General features: G+C 40.5%; 1 protein-coding gene across 1 annotated transcript in view; it reads right to left on the bottom strand.

The window, feature by feature from the left end:
• The window catches only part of LOC106082574 (protein wingless), a 33,163-nt gene extending 32,962 nt beyond the window's left edge, over positions 1 to 201 (bottom strand). The window contains exon 1 of the mRNA XM_013245182.2: positions 1 to 201. This exon is cut by the window's left edge and continues 912 nt beyond it. The gene's annotated coding sequence lies outside the window, so the exon portion shown is untranslated.
• Positions 202 to 10,255: the final 10,054 nt, after the last annotated feature.

Below are 10,255 nucleotides of genomic sequence, written 5' to 3'. Positions count from 1 at the left end.
TTTTCCTACTCGTGTGTGCTGTGTAATGCTGTGTTACCCGGTTCAGTGCTAACAGTAAACTAAATTGTGTTCAAGTTCTTTTGCTACACTTCAATATCTGTCGTTTTTATTTCATTGTTGTTGTTGTTTTGTATTTTTAATGTGTGCTCATGTTTTGTTATGTTCATCGTTGACTGTGGAGTGGTCGCGCGCAACTCATCTGCCCTCGGTGTGTGTGCGTGTGGTTATGAGAGCAGTAGTGTTGGCTTGCTGTGGTGCTGATCGTCATCGTTGATGTCGTTTAACTAAAACAAATACTATACACACTCATCAGCAATACAACATGAGGGGCCACAAACACAAACACACACATGCAATATGAATGAATGGTTGAATGGGCCTGTAGCAATAGCAACAACATCAACTATGTTAGGGGTATATCTATTAAAGAGTATTATGCTTATAATACAAATGAGGAGAATATGAACGGGTAGGCGTAGCCATGATGCTAAGTGTGAGAGAGAAAGAGAAGGCTTCATTATAACTATAGTGGCTAGTGTCTCTCTTTTGAGAAGGGGGATTTTATATACTTTGCTGTTATATATTGAAACTCTCTCTTCGGAGAATAAGGCAATAGCCAATAAGAAAACAGACAACAAGCATGCAAGATCAAGAGTTATAAAAATAAAATAATAATAAATACAATATTTAATGAAAAATATATAAAGCAATTTTAAAATAAATGATTTTTTATTTAAGGAAATAAAAAAATTCTCGACGGCCTTTGTTCTTTACACTTTCGGAGTTCTTTATAATTTTCGGAGTTCTTGTGTGCTCTCTCTTCCTGTCTCTCACACATTTTTCGGCATATGCCCACCTTTTACTCTAAGGCCATATACTCAAATACCTTAACTACCTGTCTGTTGTATGAGTTTCACTACATACCTGTGTATTTGTGTATTGATATTGATTGGGTATTTCTCTTTCTCCCTTGCTCTTGCTGTCTACAATATATAAGGGGGGTCCAAAAGACTTCATTGTGATTTTCTTTTGTGAACGCCACACTGCCCAGAATGATCTCCAGGAAATTGAGAAGAAGAAAAAAAGTAAACCAAACCTAATTGGACTTTGTCTATCCCTTTTCCTAAGCTTTCTGTCTCACTCATTTAGGCCACCATATGTACGTATATAGAGAAGACATAAGGCGAAAGGCTTATATCTTCTTTGATTTGATTGTTCTTTTAGACAAAAGCAAAAAAATGAAAATCGACTCATTAGTGTTAAACACTTTAAACTACTCTTAAACATGTCTTCATTGGCAATTAACAATGAAAAGAAATTTTAATTAGGTTCTCTGCTATTTACTTGATGATTTCTTCTTTTTTAGCTTTAAACTCAGCTCTATCAGCTCAGTTGGGAACTTTTTTGTCTTAAAAACCAATAGTAAGAGTCTCGTACATAGATGTAGCTTAAGATGAAGTTGAAATTTTGAAGAAATAAAATCAAAGTCAAGTATGTTTCTTTGAGGCAGATAAGATTTTGTAAGCCTTATTGGAAAGAAGCATATGTGAAAAATTCATATGATGAAAATTTTTTGCCTAAAAATTTTCCTAGTTCGTTGAAATTTTACACTATGAGCTGTGCTAGGAGGAGGCTATCGTGCCACAGAGGTTACCATATCCACCTATGACGCTGAACGCCTGGGTTCGAAACATGGCGAAAACATCAGAATGCTGGCGACATTTCTAAAGGTACCATGCCATGGTAAAACTTCTCGCCAAAGAGGTGTCGCATGGCAGCATGTAGTTCGGACTCGGCTATAAAAAGGAGACTCCGTATCATTTAGCTTAAACTTGAGTCGGACAGCACATACGGAATGTCCATGGCCAAATTAGAATTTTGCTGTGCATTCGTACCGAATATGTTTTACATCGGGCTATATTTGGATATAGCTACCATATACACCAGTATGCCGATTTAAGTTTTTTGACCCATAAAAAGAGCATTTAATTCCCGATTTCGCTAAATTTGCTGCAATGGGTTGTTTTGGAGTCGTTCATAAACTGAATATGGTGTAGATGGGAATATATTTGGATATTGCTACCATATAGACCAATCTGCCGTTTTATGATCTAAGACAATGAATTGATGTTAGACCCCTTGAGGTTCCTGGTGAGTTTGATCTGCTGTTATCTAAATTCGTTCAAAAATCAGCAAACTGTAGAAAATTGGACAAATTTCCCGTTTAATGTCATTGTGTAAAATTTCAGTCAAATCGGATAAAAATTGCTTCTTAAGGGGGCTCAACAACTAAAGTCGGGTGATCGGTTTATATGGTTATGGACCGCTTGATAAGTGGAAAATGATGGAAGAAGTCGTTGTGAAAACTTTCAGCCAAATCTTAGCAGAACAGCGCCCTCTAGGGGATAAAGAAGTAAAGTCGGGAGATCGGTTTATATGGGAGCTTTATATGCTTTTATACCGATTCAGACCATATTTAGCACGAATGTTGAATGGGAGCTATATCAGGTTATGAACCGATTTCAACCATATTTAGTTGTTGTAAGTCGCAACAAAATTTCAGCCAAATCCAAATCCTTGAGAGGCTTAAGAATATGGCAGTTATACCAAAGCATGGACCGATAAGGCCCATTCAGGAAGTATTCATGGAGAATTTAAAGCAACTGGATTTATTCGTTCGAAAGTTGGCGTGTTATTGACAGATGGACAGACGGACGGACATGGCTTAATCGACTTAGAATCAAAGATCAAAAATATGTACACATTATTGGATCTTAGACCACTATTTCGATGTGTCACAAAGGGAATAACGAAATTAGTATACCCCCTTCCTATGGTGGAGGCTATAAAAATTATAAATTACGTAGGACATGCCTTGCGCACATGTCCTACATACAACATAACTTTTACTCCCACAGTAAAAACCTCGTCGTGACACGATCCGGATAACCCCGTAGCATTTTTTGTCCAACCAAACGTTTCGGACCTTTATTCCAGTTAAGACTATAACGGCTAAATCAGACTACAAAAGTTGGCTTAACCAGACATGCAGAGATGCTGTCAGATCGAAAGAGGTTCGAATTCAGGAACTGGCGCTTGGATAAAAATGCCAATACTGAACTGCTGCGCAAGCAGGCAAGATCTTCGTGTGCCAATGTGCTTAGGCGCGAAAAATTTCTTTACGAACAGCGTCTGCGTACTAAGCTTCTTGCTTCTACACGAGGAAGTAAGAGCTTTTGGTCTTTCGTGAAAAGAGTAAAGGGTAGTTCCTCATCTATTCCAACTCTTGTTAAGGATGATCACACGTTCACTGACCCGGTTGATAAGGCTAACCTGTTGGCTGATATACTTGCAGAGAACTCTTCCCTGCCGAATAGCAATCAACCAATCCCCTCAGTCAAAAATATATCGGGCATCATGCCCCAAATATTTTTTCGAACTCTTGGAGTTAAAAGGGTTCGTGAGAATCTAGATGTAAATAAATCCCCGGACCCGGATGGCATATCAACACTTGTCTTGCTCAGGTGTTCTTCGACGCTTGCTAGTCCATTACGCAACCTTTTCAAGCTTGCCTACTGTGCGGGAGTCTTCCAGGCGCGTTGGAAGATTGCCAACGTTCAGCCAATACCCAAGAAAATGAGGCAAACAACCCTGCAAATTATCGGCCAATTGCGATATGCTCCGCTCTCTCCAAGGTCATGGAGAGCATGGTCAGCCAACAGGTTAGTCATGGAGAGCATGGTCAATCACCATATTGTGAGGTATTTGGAGTCTAATGGCCTTCTTAGCGACCAACAGTATGGCTTCCGCAGAAATCTCTCTACGGGCGACCTCATGACACTTCTGTCGCAACGTTGGAGTCGCTCAATCCACCAGTTTGGTGACAGTAAGGTTGTGGCTCTGGATATCTTCAAGACATTTGATAGGGTCTGGCACGGTGCACTACTATCAAAGCTTGTCGCATTTGGTGTCGGTAATGGCTTCGTTCGATTTATTTCGAGCTTTCTCAGAGATCGCTCTATTCGAGTCGTTTTAGATGGGTTCTCATCCAATGAGCACAAATTGACCTCAGGTGTACCCCAGAACTCTGTTCTTTCTCCTTCCCTTTTTCTTATTCTCATCAACGATCTGTTGGGTCAGACATCGATTCTGATCTACTCATTTGCGGAAGACAGTAATCTCTGTCATTTGTACTCATTCGACCCTAGGCCGAGTCTTCGAGAGATTAAGGACAAGAGGCGATGATACACTCTGCCTGGATTTACTGGCCATTTCTGAGTGGGGTCGAATGAATCGAGTAGATTTAAGTGCACGGAAGACTCAGTGCTGCACAAACGATTCGCTGACCCCTTACGATCATCATTGCCTATCAACGGTGTAGATGTTGAGCAATCAGAAGCTCTTGATGTTCTGGGCATGAAAACACAATGTGATGTCCGTTGGGCTAAACTTGTATTTGAAGTGTCCAAAGAAGCATTCAAGTGTTTAGGCTTCCTTAAACGGTGTAAGAATTACTTCACTCCGTCTGACATCGACATCACTTTCATAAGGCCGAAAATGGAGTACAACTCACATGTATGGGCTGAAGCTTCAAAATCATCCCTGGAGCTCCTGGATCGTGTACAGAGGAGAGCGATGGCGTTGATTGGGTACAGTGGGGTATCCAACTCTATTGCCTGCCTATTTGGCACTGTTCTATCGGTACTTTCATGGTGTGGGTTCGTCTGATATTCGTCTTCTTTTTCCTGATGTAAGGATGTTTGTCAGTGATACTAGACTTTCCAGGAACTCACACCCGTTTGAAATTGATTGGCCAGCGGACCGCACAATGCATTATAGAGAGAATTCTTATTTCGCCCGAACCGTTCGTATGTGGAATCGATTTCCGGCTAATGTTTTTCCCACCCACCTTGATATCTACTACACATCCTTTTTTCCCCCCTCCAATTCCTAAATTCCTCTCGCCAACGCAATGCACTGCATTCATAGGGGGCATCCCCTGCGTGTTGGCAGACAGAAAAACAAAAAAAAAAATTATCAGCCATTGGTATGTTCCTATTTTCTATACACTTTCCTACTCTCCTTTTTAGTCTCATAGCCGTAGTGGCTACCTAATACTTAATCTGTATGTCTATATAAATCAGACATTGAGAAATGTCTTCTCTGACCAAGTACGCGTGGCCCTTGTCGGCCGTGTTTACTAGGACAACGCGGTTTCTTAACCTTTTAAAAAAAACTTTATGCTGGACTTCTTCTACACCACTGTCCACCAAACTAAGGAGGCAGAAGTGACCAGTAACCTTTTACGGATTCAGTCATCTTTTTATATCCACCACCAAAGGATGGGGGTATATCCATTTTGTCATTCAGTTTGGAACACATCGAAATATCCATTTCCGACTCTAAGACGATCTAGACATGTCCGTCCGTCTGTCTGTTGAAATCACGCTACAGTGTTTACAAAAAGAGACATTGAGCTGAAACTTTGCAAAGATTCTTTCGTTGTCCATAAGCAGGTTAAGTTCGAAAATGGACTTTATCGGATTATGTCTTGATATAGTCCCCATATAGACCGATCCGCCGATTTAGGGTCTTAGGCCAATAAAAGCCACATTTATTATAGGGTTTTGCTGAAATTTGGGACAGTGAGTTGTGTTAGGCCACTCCATACGTTTCTTCAGTTTGGTCCAGATCGGCCCAGATTTTGATATAGCTGCCATATAGACCGATCCGCTGATTTAGGGTCTTAGGCCCATAAAAGCCACATTTATCATCCGATTTTGCTCAAATTTCAGACAGTGAGTTGTGTTAGGACCTTCGACATCCTTCTTCAATTTGGCCTAGACAGGTCCAGATTTGGATATAGCTGCCATATAGACCCATCCGCCGATTTAGGGTCTTAGGCCAATAAAAGCCACATTTATTATACGATTTTGCTGAAATTTGGGACAGTGAGTTGTGTGAGGCCACTCGCCACGTTTCTTCAGTTTGGCCCAGATCGGTTCAGATTTGGATATAGCTGCCATATAGACCGATCCGCCGATTTAGGGTCTTAGGCCAATAAAAGCCACATTTATTATACGATTTTGCTGAAATTTGGGAAAGTGCGTTGTGTTGGGCTCTTCGTTATCCCTCTCCAATTTGGTCCAGATTGGTCCGGATTTGGATATAGCTGCCATATAGACCGATCTGTTGATATAAGGTTTTGGGCCCATAAAATGCGCATTTATTGTCCTCTTTCGCCAAAATTTGAGAAAGTTAGTTGCGTTGGGCCCTTCGACATTCTTTTTCAATTTGGCTCAGATCGGTCCAAATTTGGATATAGCTGCCATATAGACCGATCTATTGATATAAGGTTTTGGGCCCATAAAATGCGCATTTATTGCCCTATTTCGCCAAAATTTGAGGAAGTTAGTTGTGTTAGGCCCTTCAACATTTTTCTTCAATTTGGCTCAGATCGGTCCAAATTTGGATATAGCTGCCATATAGACCGATCTCTCGATATAAGGTTTTGGGCCCATAAAAGGCGCATTTATTGTCCGATTTTGCCGAAATTTGGGACAATGAGTTGCGTTAGGCCCTTCGACATTCTTCTTCAATTTGGCCCGGATCGATCAAGATTTGCATATAGCTGCCATGTAGACCGATCCGGCGATTTAGGGTCTTAGGCCCATAAAAGCCACATTTATTATCCGATTTTGCTAAAATTTGAGACAGTGAGTTGTGTTAGACCACTCGACATCATTCTTTAGTTTGGCCCAGATCGGTTCAGATTTGGATATAGCTGCCATATAGACCGATCTCTCGATTTAAGGTTTTGGGCCCATAAAAGGCGCATTTATTGTCCGATGTCACCGAAATTTGGGACAGTGGGTTAAGTTAAGCCCCTTGATACATTTCTGCAATTTGGCCTAGATCGATCAAGATTTGCATATAGCTGCCATATTGATCGTTCTCTCGATTTAAGATTTTTGGCCCATAAATGCCACATTTATTGTCCGATGTCGCCGAAATTTGAGAAAACGAGTTATGCTAAGCCCCTTGATATACTTCTGTAATATGGCTCTGATCGGTTCAGATTTATATATAGCTGCCATATAGACCGATCTCTTGATTAAGGGTCTTGGGCCTCATAAAAAGCCAATTTATAATCCGATTTCATTGAAATTTGATACAGTGAATTATGTTAGGCTTTTCGATATCCGCAATGTACAGTACAAAGTCGAAGTTAAATGTCTTCAAAGAAAAAAATGTCTTCAAAATTCTAAATTTTATCAGAAATCCCTCAATTGAAATTGGCTATAACCCCTTTATATCTGCCTTTGAGAGGAAAATTAATACAAATACAAATTTTGCCCATGAAAATTCCACTAAAAAACAGGACCAAACTTCTCAAATATCAATGAATGCAGTCCGATTAAAGTTTAAGCTCAATGATAAGAAGCCTCCTTTTTATAGCCGAGTCCGAACGGCTTGCCGCAGTGCGACATCTCTTTGGTGAGAAGTTTTTACATGGCATAGTACCTCACAAATGTTGCCAGCATTAGGAGGGGAAAACCACCGCTGAATATTTTTTCTGATGGTCTCGCCAGGATTCGAACCCAATCGTTCATGCTAACCTCTGCACCTCTTGGTGGCCTCCAATAGGGAAATTGCCATTAGTTTTTCATTAATTTAAAAAAAAATTGGCTTCAACCTACTAATCTACCTCAACTACACACATTCTTCACCAAAGACATGCTTAAAGAAATTTCCCCTTTCCCTTTTCTGGCAATAAAACGTAAATTGTAGTGATTATTTACTTAATTAACGTAAATCACAATTCCCAGAAATTGCGTGTAAATTTCGGGGCGGTAAAAGGATGTCGATATTCAAAGGTCAGTAGAGAAAAACAAATCATCATATTACGCAGCAGAAGAACACAAAGAAAATCAAACAGAGAATAAAGACAAGAAAGACAGACAAAGGACATGAGCGCTGTGAACACACATACGTGAAGCATATACACGTATGAGTGATTATAAGTCCAACTTCCTTCCATCATGTACTCCATCTTGCCTCTCTTTTACTCTGCTTAGTTTAAGGCCAAACAATTATGAAAGAATGTTGCAATGCCTGTCCGTCCCTCTGTATGTCATAAAACTACTGAAATTGTAAATTTTCAATGATGACGAAATCTGGGCATTTATCCGATTTGTTGCATAGCCAGATAAGGGCAAAGCAACAATAAATTGCCCAGCATAGGGTTAAAACACACACGCACACGTACATCGAGACAGACAGACAGACGACCTGTATGCAGCACGGACTTAAAGAAATTAGCGGGTTGTTATTAATTTTATTGCCATGCGATTTGTTGAGTGATGCATCACTCACTCACTCGCTCACTTCGTCGGCTGGAAGTTCGAACATCGGGGAGTTTTATTTCACATTCATTAGTAGTAGAAAATTGTACAAATAAACCATAAAACCACCGATTGATCGATACTTTTACAACCCAACAACACTGAGCAAGCAAGGCGGTCTAGTGAGAGAATGATCGCTCGAACCCCGACCATCTATCTCAGTGTAAATGTAAAAGCAAACAAATTTAAATTTCCAAAGCGCAAAACTGTAATCTGAACTCGAAACAGTAACAAAAAAAATCCCAGATGACCTAAACTAAAGGCAGGCAGCAATACCAAGTTTGTTTTGGGCTGTTTGTTTATTTTTCCTTTTAGAGGCCTGTGAATGGGTTAAGTTTCTAGTCCATGCGATGGCTAGACCCTTTTTAACCTTCTCTTGCCCTGGGGTTGGGTTGCATCCATGGTTTGTTATAGTCGTGGCATAGGATTTGCTTGCCCAAGTGCCCTCAAAACTTTACCCAAAAACAAAGTTTGTTTTGACAAATCCCTTGGCCACTGCCAGCAATTGTAGCAGCAAGGATCAAATTCGTAGGTAAACCTTTGCTCTCTTCTGGTCACTGGAGGAAACATTTCACTCAACCGATATTTTCTTTGAGTAAAGAGCCCTTAGGGTATGGGGGATAATGCTTTAAGTAAATATTTCCACAGAGAAAAATCATCAAACTGGCCTGATGATTTAAGTTAGGCCGCAACTTTATGTGGACACATAAGAATATAAAGGATGCTGGAAACATTAAAATTGGTGCATAACAACCTGTACACGATGTTAGGTGGGTAGCCAGATAGAAAATGTGCCTGGTCGTTCTAACACAGTTTGGTACTAGAAGCCATTCCCAAGCATTACATGATTTGTGGTCTCGTCCGTCCCTCTGTCTGTCGAAATCAGAATAGCAGTCGAACGCTTAAGCTAGCCGCTTGAAATTTGCACAGGTACTCAATATTGAAGTAGGTCATTGGGGATTGAAAATGGGCCATATCGGATCAAATTTGGATATAGCTCCCATATAAACCGATTTCCCGATTTGACTTCTTGAGCCCCTGGAAGCCACAATTTTTGACCGATTTGGCTAAAATTTTGCAGATAGTGTTCCGTTACGACTTCCACCAACTGTGTCAAGTACGGTCCAAATCGGTTTATAACCTGATATAGCTCCCATATAACCGATATTCCGATTTGACTTCTTGAGTCCTTACAAGCCGCAATTTTGGTCCGATAGGGCTGAAATTTTGTATGCGGTGTTCTGTTATGACTTCCAATCACTGTGTTAAGTACGGTCCGAGTCGGTCTATAACCTGATATAGCTCCCATATAAACCAATATCCCGATTTGACTTCTTGAGCCCCTGGAAGCCGCAATTTTTGACTGATTTGGCAAAAATTGTGGAAAAGATGTACCGTTACGACTTCCACCAACTGTGTCAAGTACGGTCCGAATCGGTCTATAACCTGATATAGCTCCCATATAAACCGACATCCCGATTTGACTTCTTGAGCCCCTGGAAGCCGCAATTTTTGACTGATTTGGCAAAAATTGTGGAAATGATGTTCCGTTACGACTTCCACCAACTGTGTCAAGTACAGTCCGAATCGGTTTATAACCTGATATAGCTCCCATATAAACCGATCTCCCGACTTGACTTCTTGAGTCCTTACAAGCCGCAATTTTCATCCGATTTGGCTAAAATTTTGCAGATAGTGTTCTGTTATGATTTTCAAAAACTGTGCAAGTACGATCTAAATCGATTTCTAACTTGATATAGCTCCCATATAAAACGATCTCCCGATTTGGCTTCTTGAGCACTAAGGTTAGGTTAGGTTGAAAAGAGGGTGCAGATGTTAATCCGCCCCAT

The sequence above is a fragment of the Stomoxys calcitrans genome, chromosome 3 (genome assembly GCF_963082655.1).
Source record: "Stomoxys calcitrans chromosome 3, idStoCalc2.1, whole genome shotgun sequence".
NCBI classification, from domain to species: domain Eukaryota; kingdom Metazoa; phylum Arthropoda; class Insecta; order Diptera; family Muscidae; genus Stomoxys; species Stomoxys calcitrans.
The sequence above is the reverse complement of the archived record's forward strand: the minus strand, read 5'-3'. Positions and strand labels throughout refer to the sequence as shown.